The sequence below is a fragment of the Cygnus atratus genome, chromosome 6, assembly GCF_013377495.2.
Source record: "Cygnus atratus isolate AKBS03 ecotype Queensland, Australia chromosome 6, CAtr_DNAZoo_HiC_assembly, whole genome shotgun sequence".
Taxonomy (NCBI): Eukaryota; Metazoa; Chordata; class Aves; order Anseriformes; family Anatidae; genus Cygnus; species Cygnus atratus.
In genome coordinates, this window is record NC_066367.1 from 27072346 (window position 1) to 27091665 (window position 19320).

The 19320-nt window shown below is 42.5% G+C and overlaps 1 protein-coding gene across 1 annotated transcript in view; it reads right to left on the minus strand.

Moving 5' to 3' along the window:
• The window catches only part of PTPN4 (protein tyrosine phosphatase non-receptor type 4), a 115676-nt gene extending 96619 nt beyond the window's left edge, over positions 1-19057 (minus strand). The window contains 1 exon segment of the mRNA XM_035536934.2: positions 18936-19057. The gene's annotated coding sequence lies outside the window, so the exon portion shown is untranslated.
• Positions 19058-19320: the final 263 nt, after the last annotated feature.

Below are 19320 nucleotides of genomic sequence, written 5' to 3' on the forward strand. Positions count from 1 at the left end.
AGTGGAGAATTAAGTAACAACAACATTTTGGCAAAATTATTCCTCGCTCACACCAATTTGCAACATGGTTCTCTCTGGGGCTGCAGAAGCGCTATGGCAGCAACAGGAAGACAGGAGGAGGCCACGAAGGGAGGGTGTAGCTGCTTCGGGCAGAGCCACAGTCAGAAAAGTAAAACAGAGCGAAGAAGGTATTGCACACAGCCAAGTGGGGATCAGTCATTTAGGTAAAAGTGATTTCAAAAGAAAAATAAAAGGACAGACAACAGTGACAAGCCGGGGAAAAATGTAAAAGGAGAAAAACCTACAACAGAACTTTTAGATTGTGCATTTACTGAATTTGGGACAGAACACAGCTGGATAAAATAGGGTGATAACCAGAGTAATCGATGGGATTATTTGTATTTATTTATTTTTAATTATAAAGTAAGGGAAATGCTTCTTGCAAAGTCTAAGAATGTCAGCAAATTTAAATGGGTTGAAGAATGATGATAAATGGAATTGGAGGAGATAAAGATGCAGAAACAGAGGGGCAATCATTTACAGGGAGAGACAACAGCATATTCTTCCCTGCAGCACCAGAGACCAGACATTTCATGTATCCTCCACCACTTCCACAGCTATTTATGGACTATCACAAAATAAGTCTGAATTCATTAAAAACCAAACCATACATCAAAGCCAAAATTAACACCCGCTTGTCAGTGCTGAAATAACGGTGTTCTTTTTATGCTTAACTAAACCTTCTTCTGTATATACCTGAAACGGTTGCTTCATTTCTTTACTCATCTGCTACCAACCCCCTTAAAATCTCCTGCATCATTTAGGTCCCTTTCACCACAGAATACACAAGGACATGCATACAATACAGCAAACAATGACAATGAAGAATAGTTGGGAAGAAACAAGTGGCATGTGATTTGCTTTGTGGTGTCTGAATCATTAATTTGTATTTTGTTTCAGGAGGTGCCAGGGGAAAGATTAAGGCTATAGTGCTAATGTAGATCATTCTGGAAAGGTCAAGTTTCCCAAAATATCATCTAAATTTAGTGATAAAACACAGCCACAGACAACGTGAAAGAGATGATGGAGACTGTCAGAAAACTTCTCTAATTTAATTCCCTGCGCTATTTCATCCGAAGGTGGCACAGCGCCTGGCATATCAAAGAATACTGGACGGTAGGTATCAATGCACACATCACGAGTTTTACTGAAGCTGTTCTTAGCTATGCAGATAATAAAAAGGCTTGAGCAGAACACAGACTCAAGTAGTAAGCTGGACCTAAACACCTCTTTGCTTATGCTCTACACCAAGGTTTCGTAAGCATGAGGTGCTTTAGTACAATCCATTACAAACAACAAGACTCCACTGTTTTGTGTCTGTACTGGTAAGAGACTTGCACAGAACCTGGTATTTGCTGCACTTTCTCACTTCAAATTTATATACTCAGTAGGCGTACAAAATGAAAATCTTTTATCCAAGGATCTCAAAGAGTTTTACTGGGAAACAATATTTCTCATTTATAAAGGAGGAGAATGAGATGCTGAAAACTGAGTAATTTGCCTGTCATTACACAGTGAGTCAGTGGCAGCAGCCCACACTGGTCATACATCTCGCTGTTCTTACCAGGTACTGCCATTAGAATAGGGGCTTTTAGAATAGTTACATGCCATATGTACTAACATCAGAATCCTCACACAATTTCAAATTTATGCTTGTTCTTACTTTTGCTGTGATAATGAATACTGGAGTTTATACAACGTAGTATTTAACATACTGGCTGCCTCCTTTTTCAGTCCAGCATGCCACTCGAAGACAGTGGCGTTATGCATCAGGGTTTACCACGAATGTTGAGAAACAATTACGTACTATACAAAATAAAAGTTATGGGCATCAGTAGCTACAATGTCGAAACCAAACTAAACCACGAAACTGATTTATAACTGGTTATTATGTAGCTACATCAGGGAAGGCTCACATTATCCAGGGCCTGCTTCTCATACTTTCCGTGCTGTTAACCACTGTCAGCATCACTGAGCTCTGAACCTTTAACCTGATCCAACACGACACCGGGCTTCTTTATCTGCAGGGCATGTTGTGCCAGTCGCTCTGATGCAGAAATTTTTTCTCCATGGTATGAAAATGGACTAGTACATGAGAGGAAAAAGAAAAAAACGATGATGACAGTACAAATGAACAAGGAACAGTAATATATAAACAAAAGATAAATTGTTAGAAGAAAGGTTAATTTATGCAACTCAAAAAAAATTTCCTTTAGTTAACAAGCACTCCTTAAATCCCACAGAACTTGGCATAATGATCCCTTTAGCATATCATCCTTGGCACACAATCACACAACACACCCTGGGAAAGACTGGATTTTATCTTCATCAATGACTTTGGCAGACCTTCCCACGAAGACAGACCTTCCCGCTGTAACTGGTGCCTATACGCGTGCCCGCCGTTAGCCTCTAGCAGAAACCTTCTCTTCGCTTTCTTACAGCATGTTCAGCTTTACTATTTGTGAGAGTATTGCTGAAGTCTACATTGTTAGTTCACAAGTACTTTTCTTATCCTCCAGATGCCCAAGTCCTAACAGATCAATGCATATTGAAAATAATCAACAGTACTTTTGCCAAGAAAAGACAAAACATGGCATTCTGCTGTACAACGATACAGGAAAGATGAAAGATGTTCCGCTGTGAAGTTTCATGTCAGTGCATGGAATATTATTGCAACAAAACTTTCAACTCAAGCAGTAGCGGGCTGAGGTAGGCAAGACCAAGCTGCCTCATCAAGAAGCTACAAAAACATCTTCCCCTACCTGAAAATCCCACGTGGGCGAACAGGGATGGACTCTAAAGACCTGCACCGAAGCCCAGTTGCAAGTAAAGAGAAAAGAGGAAACAGCAGAAGGAAGCAGGATCTGCTCCTTCCCCTCCAAACGTCTGTTACGTAAGGAGCAGCTGCTGCTTACGATTACTTGGATGTAACATCCTAGATCTTGACCCCTCCAGGCAGCCCCTTCTCTTGCACCACGCTACTCAGCAAGGTGCCGCCCGACACCAACGCTGACCGCCCACCCCACCACACCCGGCCACCGCGAGATCACTGCGAGTGCCGGGATGGGGGCACTGCAATCGGAAGGGGAAAGGCAACTCAAGTGCATGAAAACCTGCTTCTAGTAACCATGGCAGGCTCGGCGCAGGTTTGGGGAGCTGCATCAGCTATAAGCATGCTTTTAACCTTCACAACAGTAAGGACCAGACCTTTTGTAAGTGAAAGCCTTCATATGTTGGTATTTTTGTTGAGAAAAGAGATCTGTTAATCCATCAGAACCTACAATGTCCGTGAATCTATATGCTCCTCTGGAAAGGCTACATGTTAATAAAGTTTAGACCAATTCCTTTATAAGTTATGTTTAGAAATCCGCATAACCACAGAGAAACGTGCTGCAGAGGGTTTACTGTGCTCAAGGGAGGGATGTACTACTGCTACGCTCAAGGCAAGAGTGGAGGGGACATAGACTTAATTCCCTGTGGCTGTTAAAACATTTTGGAAAACATCTACGCGAGGCATCGGTATAGGTACCGGAACAATACATGCTACAGCAGAAAAATGCATGTACATCACAGCCAGTGTGTAACTGGGGATAGGGAAAGGAGAACTATTAAGACTCAAGTACTTTTTAGCTTCATCCTAAATCTATGAAATCTCTGAATTCATAGATTCAAGTAATATTTTGGGGCTTACTTTCCAGAGCTGCTGGAAGTGCTTAGGAGCTCATCACAAAAAAATTTGGAACAATCGCATGAACTATTAACTTCATGCCCATTCTAATTTAATGATCGAAATATATTTTGATCATTAAGATGTTTAAGATTCAGGAGACATTCCACAAAACCTTTTTCCTGGGGGAATTAAAAATAAAAGTAACCTTCCCCAAAAGCTCAAGCTTCAGATACTCAGGTTTCAGTCCAGTTCACTGAAAAAACAGCACATCTCTTTCTCTCTTTTCTTCTGTATCTCTCTCCCTAACATAACTCAAACCACCACCCATTTATTGAACAGTAAGGCTGCCTTTATTACACTACAGGAAAGGATTCAACCAAAGGTCAATTGGACACTCAATACTGAATGAGAAAGCCCATGAGTAAAATAAGTTTGAAATACTGATTTTGCTTGTTAGCAAAATTTTGTTTTACAACTATTTTCTATGTAGACAAATCCTGTACTGTTTATTCTTAGCTTTTTTTTTTTTGACCCAAGTAAGCTCAGATAAGATGAAAAACAAGCAGAAACAGAAATTGTAAAGAAAAGGCAGTTCAGCATTGAACTAAAACGTGCGGTATCTGTGAGAGATCCTGTTGGTGTACACAACATACATAAGACATACAAACCATAAAAAGCATTCCACACTTTCTTAGGGTTTAAAACATATGGCCAGCCCACCTTGGCGCATTGTCAGCACTGAAAAAAGTGTTTAAGAACAGCCAGACCAGTCCACAGAGTAGATGTGATAAGTCTTTAAAGGACATTACTTGTCTCACAATCACTAAAATCACATCAATCGCTCAAAAGCAAGTAAGATTTTTCCTCTTTTTTAACCAAACATTAAAAAAAAAGCCTAACAGTCTGATAATGCTATTGCAAGCACTGCAAATGTGAATTAGGACATAAAGGTTAAGAGCAAGCTGCAATTAGCTGTGTTACTACACTGGGCCATTTGACAGCGAGATCCAGATGTTCCCACTGATCAGCCTTTTGTCTGGCCCGCTGCGGCGCTGACTAGCAGCATTCTTTCTGCGAGAAACGGGGACAGAACCAGAATTTCTCTTATGACCTCAGCCGATTTCAGCACAAATCTCCTGAAGTAAGAGGCCATTATTTCAGTTCGTTGGCATAATCTCAGTAAACCAGTCGACCTACTTCTAGTGCACGCATTACTGTTAATGGAAGTTTCTAATATTCATATTTAACTTGTAAACGTGTCTAATGAATTGGAATCCCATTTATATAATTCCTCTTAAAAACTAGTATTTCAGAACTCTCGAAGAATGATATTTGTTTCCAGGTGTGTCCTCACACAAAACTAAAGAAAGTCTGGAAAACAACCATTCAAGAGAACCTCTCTAAACTTTTGAAGAAGAAATAGCGTATTTTTTTAGAAGATAATTTTCGGAGTACATTAAAAAATACCCAAATTCTATCTTCTACAAGTGCTAACGAGTTCCACCCTGACTTATCTTGACAAGTTTAAAAAAGCAACACGTACAAATTCTATGTTGAAATGTTCCCCAACATACTTGCAGTTATCCCAACTCGGTGCTGCTGGTGAAACTTCGGATGCGTGTCCCCAGTTCTCTTCTGTCACCAAGGCAGCAACAAGACCACCGGGCAGCCCAGGCAGGGCGCAGAAGCAACAGGCTCGCTCTGCCCTGACATCGAGCTGGCGACACCTGGTGCCAGGTTAGCCTTGCTCATTCTTCATATTGAGAACGGTTACTGAAAGTGCTACCAGTGCTTTTCCTAAAAGCAAAGAAAAGCTCTGATGCCTTAAAGACTTGATTTTGTATTATTAAATCGTATTAGTTTTTTAGTGCTCAGATCTATGAGTTTCTTATTTTCCTTACAGAATAATCCAGTTGTCTGAAATACTCAATTTTCTGAACTTTGCTATCTACAGCTTTTAATAAGAAGAGACGTAATTCTTGCACCAAGGTTATTAACGAATGTAATGAGACAGAATTAATTTCAAGACTGATTTTTGAAGAGCATGACTAATAATCTCCCTCCATCCTGTTAGTTGCTCTTACAGTATAGCCATTTGCAGTCGTCTATATGGTCAGCTGCTGATCCAGTTTGTTTTCTCTACTAATCCCAGTAGCTTTCACTTTTCAATAACCCCTCATAGGCACCTAATTCAGTGATTCACTGAAATTTAGAGTAAGTTCAGACAACATCTGTACTTTATCAAGCAGGCATAACCGACTACAAAAATACAGACCAGCACACAAACTGGTTAGACACCATTTCTGCTGAAGAGGATTGTAGAAGGTAAGTGGGAAGGAAAGAAAATATTTTCAGCAGGCCATAAGGTGCAAACAAGCCAGCTATGTCATGCTGTTGTAAGAGGGAATTCCTCACATAAGGATGCTTAGTCGGGCGCGATAGATGAAGGTCCTCTCTGATGCTGCTCAGTATTACAAAAGCTCAAATGGGTTAGCTGTTAGAGCCTCAAAAAATATGCAGATGTGTTCCAGCACCAAGCAGTACCAAAACGAAAAAAGCCCAATAATGATGAGATACAGAAAAAAAAAGACTGCTTTATCTGAAATTGTAAAATTGGGAGTGAAGCTGCAATAGTCTGTAATTATTTTGAAACATGCTTTATTTTTTTCTCCACATATAGCTGGTGGAATGTTTATTAAGAAGCTCAAAACGTAACGCCAATTTTTATAAACGATACAGAGGACAGCAGCACTCAGACAAACTGTGCAGGCAGAAGAAAGCACTTCTGGAAAAGGAATGGTAAGTACAAAACAGAGTAAATGAAGTGGTCAGGGAAGAATTTAGTCTAAATTTAGGACTATATTTTTGTCTCTGAAGTAAATTTCTAACCACCTGTTCTATAAACAGGCTAGTTAAGGAACCCCAGTCAGTTTGAAACGATGTTCAATAAAATGGATTACATGATAGAGTGGAGCTATGGAGCAGTGTCTAGCATCAAGCAATAAAGTCCTTGTTGCTTCATACAAATAACAAAATTTTAATAACTCTGTGCTTCAGGTTTTCTGGGAATTACTTGCAAGGGCTGGGAATACTGTTTCTTTCCCAGTCTTCCCCATGTTTTACCTGTTTCTTTTTCTCTTCTGTTTCTCCTGCATTCAAAACAAATTCCAGCTGTTTTTTGCCTTTCCCCCATACGTTTGGGACTGGCTACAGAAGAGAAGCAATGCAACAGGGGACGGATAACACTCAGAATTGCTTCAAGAACAGCATGAATTATATGGTTTGTGCGTCTTGCTTACTGTCATAAAATTGGGTTTCACAAAGAAGCAGAAGATCCACACAAACATTAAAAAAAAGAAATACTTGATTTCTGATAAATCTAAATAGCCTATTTTGCCCCTTAACAGAACCAAGCTTCCCTGAATACATAAATATTATGTTTCTTTTTTTATATTTTTAGTACCTCATTTTTATTTTTCTACCCCAGCTTAGATACCGGTTAAACATCAACTATCTATGAGAACCCAGGAAGGGTCAGAGAATGTTTCAGGAAGAAAACCCTGCTTAGCAGATCTCAGACATTAGGCTAACGAATTAGTGAATGAATTAGGCCAGCAACATTCCAGTATCTTGTTTCTGTAAATGCTGAACAGCCAGGTAAATTAAAAGAAGCCTCGTGTTACAGCGACAGAAGTAAGGTAGGTTTTAGTTTTAGGTCAGCAGAAATGCAGACAGTAGCATACTAACTTTGCAGATGCCTAAGTGACCTAAGTGTCAAGCCGAAAGCAGCTGACTCAAATACAACCTGAATTAGACAGAAGTGGTCAAAGGGAATGGGGAAGAACTTTGAAGAACCAAAAGAAGGTCTGACTTCACTTCCTTTATTATTTAAGGTAACACCGTGACAACTCTTCAATCTTAAATTCACGTAACTCCAAGGGATAACAGAGCCACTGAACATTAACGTAGGTGCAGTTACCACACCGTGTTAGGAGTCTTACTCTTCATCATGCTCCACTCTTGCCTCTCTTCCCCCGATCACAATCGAAATCTTTCTCAAGGTGCAGTAGAAGTTTCACCTGCGTATTCTTTCCACTCCAACAACTGTTAGGAGACAGGACTAGAGACAGGCTTTGCTTCCTCTCCTCTCCCCCGACAGAACCGCTCCCGAGCGCCGAGACAGGCGTGCAGCGCTGCAGCACCTGCTCACGCAGCGAGGTGCGGGAGGATGGCACGGCCGGTCTGCACCTGGAGGGAACCGGGGGCCCATGCGGGAAGTCTCAGCACCAGGGCTCTCCCAAAACGAAATTCCAGGAGGCAGTTCCTCGGACCAGCAGCAGACTGCCTGCTGAGCAGGAATTAGGAGGCTGGGGGAAGGCTATTGTCACCGAGAAGCCCCTGCTGGTAACTTGCAGATAGTTTGGAAAACAAATTGAACTGTGAAAAGCAAAACATTAATGCAGAAAAATGGACAAGTGTTCAAAAGCTCTCCTGACAAAGCTGTTTCCTCCTGGGTATACTTTCCACCCTAGGTGGCAAGACTACACTAAAAGCTACTCAGAAGTGCACACAAGAGCTGCCCCAAGCCTCCAGCAGCCCATTTCTAAGGCAGTCAGGGTGCTGGACTTCAGGTCAGACCACCCTGTTATCAAGCTCTGGTTCTTTCTACAAAAAAAGCACCGATTTTCCAAAGCTCGTAGAGTGCTGAAGCTACTTCCTTGGAGACCAGCTCCCTCGCTCCAGCCCGCCCAAGAACTTGGGGACCAGAAGGATTCCTAGCGGAGACGTGGCCGGGGGGCAGTGAGACCACTGCAGGCTGCAAGGACGTGGGGGGCAGCCCTGGGCTATAGCAGCTCACCTCTGCGGCCAGAAGGACGTCTCAGAAACATTTCCAGGGGACAGGAGATGCTTTGAGTTTTGTAACTATGAAAATGAATCCAACAACTCTACACATCAAAGATTTCTTTTATATTTTCATTACGATACAGGAATGGGAGACTGGGCTTAGCATTTGGTTGACCTTTGAGGAGAAATTTCCGAGTGAGTATTGCACCGAACCTTTGCCCAGCGCTGAACATGCAAAGTGCCATGAATGTGGCTTCACAGAATTGATAAAAATTAAACTGTTGTGGAACGCAGGATGTAAATACATCATTTTCAAATGAAACTGTCAAACATCTTGTTGTGGTGGTAAAAACCAAATCACTATGCAAAATGATAATACAAGAAAAGTCAATTGTATGTTTCTAATAATAAATGCTCTTGTGGCTTTTGAAGTCACAAAAAACTCTTGGCTGAATTGAAGCATTGATTTCTGTAGTTATTTATGTGCAGTTCCTATTAGAATTCTATTGAATTCCTTGAATGGTGAATGGAAGTGCTTTTGAAAACACACACAAAAAACTGTTAAACAAGGGACAAAATAAATGGAGAGCCTAACATTGCCAAAGAAAGTTTCAAAAAGTCAACAGAACATTTCAACTTTTTTTTTGAAGTGCACGTAAGACACTTTGACGGAAATGACGGAAATGATTAAGTCTAACACAAAAACAATATACGAAATACATTTCTGTCACTCCTGAAGAGGAAGCGTGAACGTCAGGATTTGCTTCTCAAGTATTATTTCAAAAACTCTTGGCATACTCTTGAAATATGTTCTACAGTAAAACATGTATTTGTTATTAAAGAATTTTCAAGTGTTATCACTCCAGCCTGTTGTCCACCAACATGAAGGTATTTTATTTAGCACGTGTACAGATGTATCTGAAGTATGCAATATACTTTAATCAGATCATAGACACCGAATCAACACACCTCCTAAATATAATCCCCTGCTGATTTTAGGACACATTAGTTAACGTTTTATAACGTGTGTGTTCATAACAATGATATTATCTGCAAGTACTTGAAATAGACCAAAGGCTTGGGCCTGGGGTCCCTAATGCCTTCTTTCGTAAGCATTCATCACTTCTGTGTCATTCTTAAGACACCTTGAAGCATCTTCAGGGCAGCTGGGTATGCCAGCAACTGGAAGGAGATGGGTCCGTTATTTGAAAAGAAACCCCATCTTCAGAAACCTTAGGCCTTCAAAGCATGATTTGTTTTCTATTAATTGTACACAGCAAAGTGGGCTTCAAACCCATTGCCATACTTTGGAAGCTACAACAAAAACAAAGCTAATTTGCTTCAGGAATAATTAGTCAACACTTTTTTCATTTTAACTTAGACACACAATTATTATTAATGCAATAAACAGCCGTTAGGAAAGGCATCTCTTCCTTTTTATCATTCTGCGTTAAAAGTCTAACAATAGATTATGTGTTTTATGTTAAACGTTATGAAAATGAATATATTTATGCATTGCCAAAAGAAAAAGGTTGACTGTTGCTTCTTCTGAGCACTAATTATAGTCATTTAAGTTTGGAAAGCAGATTTTTAGAATGTGGTTTTCTGTTTACAACTGAAAAATACAATAGCACTAAGAAGGTCATCTTCAGAAACTTCTGTCCTAATCTATTGTTATTTTCACTGAAGACCACATCGGTTTGCTCATGAACTACAGGCAGAAAGTAATAAACACTTCTGAAGAAATCTCACCACAGAACACTCTTCGCTTTAAACTTAAACAGCCAGGAACTTGATTTGGAGCAACCTAGTATAATAGCACTACTTGGCATACAAGAGATGCAGTTTTTCTATCTTTCCCATTCTCCTTGTGGCACCGTAACTCTGCTGAACTACGGCAACTACTTCAATTTTCAGGAATCCAGTGGCAACTTGCAGTTAGGCATTTTCTCCCTCCCGTGACGATGCGATTTGCTATCGCACAGTGCCCTCAGACGAGGGATGGATCTGTGGTGATAGAGCACGGCCCCGACCTGCAGCTTGTTACAGACAACTGCTGGAGCACACGCAGTTGTCAGGGCACACCAGGTGCAGCAGAATGCAAAATGTATTCTGAGCAAGTATGAAAGGCTTAAGTGGAAAACGACTTTGACAGATACTAGGGCAACTACAACCATTTTCCAGAACAGTTAGAATTAATCAGTTTGTCTGGAAGACACAGGAAAAAATATTGCAAAGAGGTGGATTGAAAAACGCTTAAATCATTATAATTTAGAAAGAGAAGAAGAAACCAGAGGTTTGAGAAGGCAGGAGCAGTTTTACTGGCAGTGGAAGTGCTACCAAAAGGTGGCTAAATGTTAGCTGAAGTTTCAGATGTTAATCAAGTTTCTCTTTCAAGCTAGTCTCTCACATACATTTCATTAGTATAATTCCTACAAAGCACTTTTATTTCTGTTTTCTCAAGATCGCATGTGTGTTCTCAAAGCCAAAGAAGTTACTATCTACATCACCTTTTTTTCTACATCATGTTTTGTGTTTTTTCTTAATGAAAATCCTTCTGCAGAAAATGTCTAGCATTAATGAGCTGCACGTATAGCTTTCCTGTAAAAGGCAGAACATATGCAATGGGGGGACAGCGACACAACACCAGGATCATAAAAAGGAGCAATGTCTCTGCTGGTAACTAAAATTGAGTATTTTAATTGCTTGCTTCAGTTTTATTAAATAGCTTACAGCCATCTAGAGAATTTCTAATCTTTCATTTAATTAATCTCAAGAATGAAGTTCTCCTGTAGGAATTTCCTCTTAGAGGGTTTTTTGTCAGATGTTAATTTTCAGTCTATTTTTTTAGTCTTCTCCAGAGGAATCCTGTTCTAAGTGTAACTGTATATACCGCAGTGGTTACCCAGGCCTCATTTTCTTATTGTATCTATTTTAGCCTTTAATGTGGCATGGTTTTGAAAAGCAGAGATATTTTAATTAATGTATTTAATGCATCTATTATTCAATCCAGTAAAATTTACGTAGCTGTTGAGAAATTAGAAGAGAATCCAGCCCCTGCAAGCACAGCGACTGCGAGAAGCCAGAAACTGTTTTAAAGAAGACCACAGCGAGCATGCAGCCTCCTGCCTCTTGCACAGTCACCAAATGCGCTCCCCCAGCTGATCTAAGAGCTGCCGAACAAAGGACTCAAATCCATAGTAGGTGCTGAGGGGACAGATGACAGTATCACCAGTGCCTTACGTCTCTAAGGAAAGAGTAGATCTGTCAAGGGAAAATGCCAGAAACATTGTAAGCAGGTCAGGACACAGAAAAGCACTGCAAAACCCAGGTAAGTTTTCCTGACATCATCACCAAAATTAAATTATTTCCTGATATGAAGATAGGAAGTTTAAAAAGTTCAAGCTACTTCCAAAGTGGATGGTTTGTATAGCTAGCATGGTATATTTTAATTCATATAATGAAAAATAGAAGTAAAAGATTAATTAGTGAAAGGTTATTTTTACCTTACCACCATTAATGCTCTATCCCTCCTTACCCAGTTGCATATTGCGAACCTGAGAAGAAACTCTAGCAGCACAACCAGAAGTAATTGTATTTGCCATATACCGGAACACCCAAATCACTGAAGTCTAATCCAAGATCACAGAAACAAGAGAACCAATGAAATGCTCAAAAAAAATTGGAAGTAGGAGCCAATCTTATAGCAGATTGATCTGTTCCACTGTAATGCCACTTCTGGGTTTCAGTTTCCACCTCCTGTGGTTGTATAAACCACAGTCACTTCGGCAGGAGCCTCCCATGAGGTAATGAGATTTGTTGATATTAAACAAAAAATATATTCCCTTTTCCTTTTTAATTATGTTTTCCTAAGCCTTATAACTTCCATAAGCACTGCAGGAAAGCTGTCCTTCTTCCCAGTTTCCCCTCCCCTGCTCCTTCATCCAGGCTTAGACAAGGTGATACATCCCATCAGCTTTAAGGATGTAGCCACAGTTTCAGCTTCCAGGCACCTCTTCTTAACAAACATTGCACCCAGAAGGTCCTTCAAAACTTTAGATTGGAAGAGATGCACTCCACCTAAAGCACGCGCATCCAGACGAGCTAACGGGATGCCTGCAATATCTTCCTACAGAGTCAACCCACAAACCTAAATCATACTAAGTGGGGAATTATTTGCAGATTAGGATTCCCGAGACTAACCTACACTCTCATTTGCACACAAGTAGTAAAACAGACTGCGGCATCAATCATAACAGCAACCTGCCTCCCCCAAAAAGCTGAAAACCTCTTCCAAGGAAAGCTTTAATAGAAGCTCACAGCTTGGAAGTTACAGGCCACAGTGATTCAAAATTCATACGCCAAGTTGTTAAAATTTAATTTTTGAGAAGTCAAACTAAATAATACACCTTCCTTTTCCTGAAGGACATCTTCTTTAAATAGGGGCACCACCCAAACTCAGTAAGCGGACACGACACAAAAAGTGGCCAGCGCACAATCTGCATGGGAGAAAATGACCTCGAAGGCAAGGCTGTGGGCCACCAGCAGCACTGGGCATCTGCCCCCACTCCTGCTTTGGAAGATGAAAAATGTCATGGTCCTGTTTCAGATAGCACTAAGAGCTCGTTGCAAGCATCACCACCGACGAGCACAAAGTGACAGATGTTCACTTCAACTCTCTTCAAAGCCAAGCTGTCAAGAAAAAAACTGCAGGTGTGGTTACCCCCCCCCCCCCCCCCCCCCCCCCCCCCCCCCCCCCAAAAAAAAAAAAGTAAGAATTCACTACGAGGTTAGTGAAAAAATCAGTTTTTACTACGGGATTTTTCCTCCAAAATGACATCATTCTGTTTCTTAAAGCAAAAGAGAGATCTGGGAAGCATCTTTTCCTGACCCTAGAGAAGGGCATCCCATTTTGGTTTATCTCACCTGATTGGAGCAACTTTTAACGGTTTTGTTTTTTTCTAGAAGTAACTTTTCACTTTACAACAAACATGTTTCTCAGACAACATGTAATATACTTGTAACTCAAGACTCTTGTAATATACTGACCAAACACCACCAGGAAACTAACTATTAGCACATCTAGGCAAAAACGTGCTAACCTGGGAGTCCAGAGAACATTATTAGTGACTACTGCACTGCCACTGACTGCTGCATCTCTATGTGCCCTTCCTGAAAAGGTTCCCAACCTGAGGAGACAGAGGCCGTAACCAAACCTCTATTACGTTTCACTCGAGTTAGTTCAGCCCTGGCTCTCTGCTGGCACAGAAAAGAGGGAGCGCAAGCTTCTGGTATGACACGCTTGAATCTATTCCTAAAAAAAAAAAATAAAAATAAAATAACAGCAGCTTTCCAGTGCATCAAATCCTGACTACTGACTTTGCTTGACTGTTTTGCAAATACCACCTGCTGCTGCAAAAAGAAAACAGAGGAATCTTGCTTGTTAACCTTCTTCTAAGACCAAGTAAGTTAGCACATCTCTCCCAGACAAAGGAGCCCCAGCAGGCCCTTATCTTCTACCAGCTGCTGCTTTGGTTTACACGGAGAGCTATCTGCTGCAGATACAGTTTCAATTTCTGGTTTTAATGACTGATGCCATTTTAAAAATAATAACAGCATCACAACCACAAACTGAAAAAAAAAAGACAAGACTTATCTGAGAATATTTTTCTGATCTGAGAAAATATTTGTAATGTAACTTTCATTACTCAGAGTTAGTTTCAGGGCTGTACTGACAGAGGCCTTTTTCCATGCCTGTCCTTCGCAAGAGAAACAGAACATTGTTCCGCGGATTAGTTACTGTTTTTCTTGTAGGGCAGGGAGATGGTGGTACACCAGCGCAATAAAATGGCCAAAGCACTCAGAAAACGCTTAAGCGACATTCAGCTTTCTTAAAAGTTAACATTCTTTTAGAGCCAAATAAGTAAGGAACGTATGTTTAACCCATACACAGTTAATGGACATAAACCCAAATCAATTGACATTGTTACTCCTAACAAACACCACAAAAGTAATGCTAAGAGCTTACTTTTAAATAATTTTTAAACTAGTTTATGAAAACTATCACACAAAATAACAAAATTACATGCAAGTAAGGCCTCCGGACTGGAGCAACATCCCAAAAACAGCATGTTAGAAGAAAGTTTTCAGCATTAAATTAAAAAAATCACTAAGTATTTGGTATCAAAAGTAAAAATAAATAAATAAATAAATAAACACAACTCTAAATCAAAAAAAAAAAAAAAGAAAACATGAATCCCTGGTAGCAACACATTTGGTTTTCATGTGAAGGTCTGGGCTTTTGGTCACGCAGAATAATTCAATCGTTCTCTCGGGCAGTTAACCCCAGGGAAGTTAAGGGAAGCCTGAAAGGAAATGCGAGAACACACATGCTCTAGGGGTGTTATCGATTTTATTTATCCCTTATCTCTCGTGGATGGCCTGAGAACTCTTAACCAGCAACTGCATTTCAATCTCCAACTGGTGAAAATATTTCCTAAAGCATTCTTCATTAAAGAGCATAAGTACTCATAATTGAAAGACAGTTTATTTATAAATGGATATTAGCGATTTCTCCCTCCCTCGTGGAACTGCAGCGATGGCAGTATCTCATAAACCACTCACGGAGACTTGCATTTATCATTCAACAGTCGCCTTTAACTTGTCCAAGAAGTAATTGCAGTGCGAGACAAAGGAGCGTGCAAACAGAGGTCTAATTGCATCACCTAGTTCTTCTCCCAAGGTGCAAAAGCTGAGAAAGATAGAAGCTGGTTCAACTCACACATTTCCAACAAAAATCCATTTAGTTATGCCTGTCTGATTTACCTGAGTAACTATTTGCCTACAAGCTGTAATGCTCTGTAAGACACGCTGGGCCACAGCACATACAATCGGCACAGACTTGAGCTGAGTACTGCAGACCACTGCAAAACAGCCACGTTCCTGTAAACTGCATCTGGGCATCTCAGTCTTGTATGGCGACATGTCAGTGAGGCTTCTGTGAGCACAGTAACTACTGTATGCCTGAAGGAATTACGGTATAAGTGATAAATAGCAAGAGTTTCCTAATAATTGTGAAATTCTCCAAACTAGGAAAGGAGATTCTGCTATCTAATTCTGTGACGAAACATCGCAGAGATTACTTCCAGAAAATCTTAAAATCTTAGAACTTAAAAAGGCTTTCAGAAGCCTACACAGAACTATTTTGTGCTATTTCAATGGATTACAAGTCCTCGAGGAAAAACAGCTTCTGTTCCCAAATGAGCATATATGAACAGCTGGCCCAGACAGCAAGAGCTGCTGTTACGTTACCGCGCCGCTCTCCTCTCCTGGGCCTGTCTTCTGCCCAAACCATCCTCCCCTCCCCTTTTTCTTCTACCTTCACAGTTCCTTCTTCCCACTACAAACAGGCCCACATTATGTGTGCACACAAACCATTTTTACAGTTGTTTAGGCTGGATCACAATGAAACTCACGAGAATTTTGTCTGGCCATTTTATGAAAAGTGACAGCACCAGAGTGAAAGCGAGGTATTAAAAAAAAAAAACGCACAGACAACCATCTGCTGAAAGATTCTCTTGTTTCACCATTTTTGTAATCGGTGAGAATGGAAGCGAGGTGACACAAAAACAGGATGTGAAGGCATGGGATTCATGTGATCTTGTACCAAATTTAAACCCAGACTGGCCGGGGGGCAGGGGAGCAGAGGAGGGATGAGGCAGACTCCCAATGTACCAGAGGATCTAGCTAATGGCAGCGTGAAGACCTAGGAAAACAGGCCACAGAAACTCACTGTTTAGCAGTTTCAGAAAAATAATCTAATGGTGACTTCCGATGCCAAACGAAACGTGGCATGTGACTATTTGTTTTGATTGCTTGGATAAACTAGAGAGTTAGAACGGAATTTTTAGTCCGTCATAATTGTCAAAAGACCCTTACCGCAATCCCTTTACCTCATCCAACCGTCTGAAATGCCACCAGCAAGCCATTCTAGCTTTCTTTCCTACGCACAGGTTAGCTTTCAGGACCAAGCACGCCATCCTGGTATCTTCCCTTCCACTATATTCAAAGTTGCAGGCTCCACTCAGTTTTCCAGAACACGTCTGTACAACAGACAGTCCACTTTTTACACGTAAGCGTAAAACAATGCACAAAATTTCCACATACATTCAGCAAAACTTTCATAAAACAACCTGCCAAGGATAACAAGGCCCCAGAGGGACACAGCCCCCAAATACTGATCAGGATCTTCCTGATCAGATAAAACAGTTCAAAGAAAATATTTCATTTTCACAAAATCACCCTGCCACACTCACATTTGGCTGTTATTCGGGGTGCCAACCACAGAGCTCTTTGCAAGCACTGAAGCCTGTACGATGTGCCACACAAACACGGAGGTTAACAACAAAACACACAAAACATTCACACGCAGCAAATGCTCACGATAAACATCGGCCTCGTGCCTCCAGAACCAGCGGTTAAGCTTCAGTTCCTGCTGCGAGCTGGGGGTAGGTGGATCCTTCTGCCCAAACAGGGGGCACTGCAGGAACAGAGCCAGAATGATGTGCCCTGGGTATTGGCTTACCATATATTCAAAATATGCTAATGGCACTGACATGTAAATAGCACTTAATGAACTCTGTCCGTTAATAGGGAGTTCGGCCACTCAACAGAGCAACTAGCATTACTTCTAAGATCACAGGATTTTGCTTTTATTCGGGGCTTTGACAAACGTAGCTGCTAATAATCAACCACCCGTTCTGCTCACAGAAAAACAGGGCAGACTTAACTTTCCTGCGACGACGCTGTAAGCACACCCAACCCCGACAGTATTTTTAGCAAGGGTGTTCAATCAATACTGCTATGTACAACCTCAACAGGGCTTCAGCAGGACAACAGAATTATAAAGTATGGCAGCAAATAAGACATTTCACAGAAAATTTTACTGAACAAGCAAAAAAACAACACCAAACTAAACCCTAAGGAGGTGAACCTGATTCCAAACAGACTTAACAGCAGACACAAAGAAAAACGCACTAAAAGGTAAAATATTACAACATTTCTGCTTCTGATGGAAACATATTCATATTTCAATGTTTGCTTTAGTTTTAAAAAAGGAACAAAAATCTAAAAATACATAGAAACTGTAATGACAACAAAGTTATCTTCAAAAAATCAGACCCACAGTTACATTTCTGAGCTTATAAAGCAAAAACGTGCCTGGGAAATGTGTAGAAACACACGTACGTATTTGTAAGCTTATCACTCAGAATAATATTTTATCAACATGGTGCAAACCTGAGTTATATGCCAATATGTAAAAATAACTTTTCAGGTCAGCGAAGCAAGAAATCCATTGTCAAGAAAATGGCATCCATAAGATTACGATACTGAATATTTTACATTTAGGCAACGAACTGAAAAGCTTTCCCTCTATATAGACGTCTATTAAGACGACGTTTTTACCAGTTCTAATCTCCCTCATGTGCTCCTGCAGCACACATTTATAACGTAACGAGCTCATAAATGTCTGCATGTGTGCGAACACACGGGGGGCTCCCAGCGATGCCGGTACCAGACGGGCAGGCACAAGACCCCCTTACCATCAGCAGAGTTTAGCTCAGGGCGAGCGATACCCACAGCTGGGAAAATGCATGTGCATGCTACAGGCTAACAACGGTGGTTCAGCTGAAATCCATCAGCACCTCTGTAATACACCAGTGACATAAATATTTTCCGTGTCACGGTTAAAAAAAAAAAATAAAATAAAACGGTGAAATTCGTGAGGTTTAAGCAGCAGCACAAAGTTCACCCGCATGTGCTTTCCATCTGATCGGCCCGCACTCGGCACAGGCGGGCGGCGGGAGCGCTTCACCCACGCCGGCAGCTAGCCGGTTTTAGCAACGAGCTCCGGGAGGCTTTTTGGGGAGGGCAAGGACGCTCTCCCTCCCCCAGCTCGCACTGCACCAGCCGAGGCGAGGCACATCTCCAGGTACGCGGTCGCATGGAAGCGACACGCGGTTACCCAAGCCTGCTGCTGGAGGGCAGGCACCGCCAGCCCCCCGGAGGGACGCGCCGCCCGCGCTCCGGCCCGGTTTCCCCGGCCATATCCAGGGCAACGTGCGCCTGTGCCTAGAAAGCGCACGGCCGGCAACTTTCCCCCTCCAACGTGCCGCAAACCGGCTGCGGCCGCCCGGCCGAGCCCGCGGCGCCCCTACACCCCCCCCCCGAGTCCCCCCCCCACCGACGGGTTTCGCCCCCTTCGCCGGGGGTGGGGGGCGCGGCGGCCGCCCCCAAACCCCCCTCCGAGGGGGTCACGGCGCAGGGACGCGTCCCTCGCCCCCCCCCCCCGGCCCCTTACCTTCATATAACAGCCACGTCCTTGCCGATGGAGCGGGGGAGACGGGGGGGGGGCGGCCGCGGGAGCGCGGAGGGGAGAGGCGCGGGGGCTGCGCTCGCCGCTGCCGCCCCGCGACCCCCCGCGCGCGCGCCCGTGCCCGTGCGCGCAGCTGCCGGGGGCGCGCCCGCGGCCGCGCTCAGGGCCGGCCCCGCCCCGCCTCGCCTCGCCCCGCCCGCCCCCTTCCCTCGACACCGCCCCTCAGTCCCCCCGCAGCGCCCGGCCCGGCCGCGGCCTCGGCAGCAGCGGGGCCCGCATCGTACTGCGGCGGCTGGGCCGAGGGGAAAAGGGGTGGGGGGGGAGGAGGAGGAGGAGGAGGAGGGAGGAAGGCGGCGGAGCCCCCTCCGGC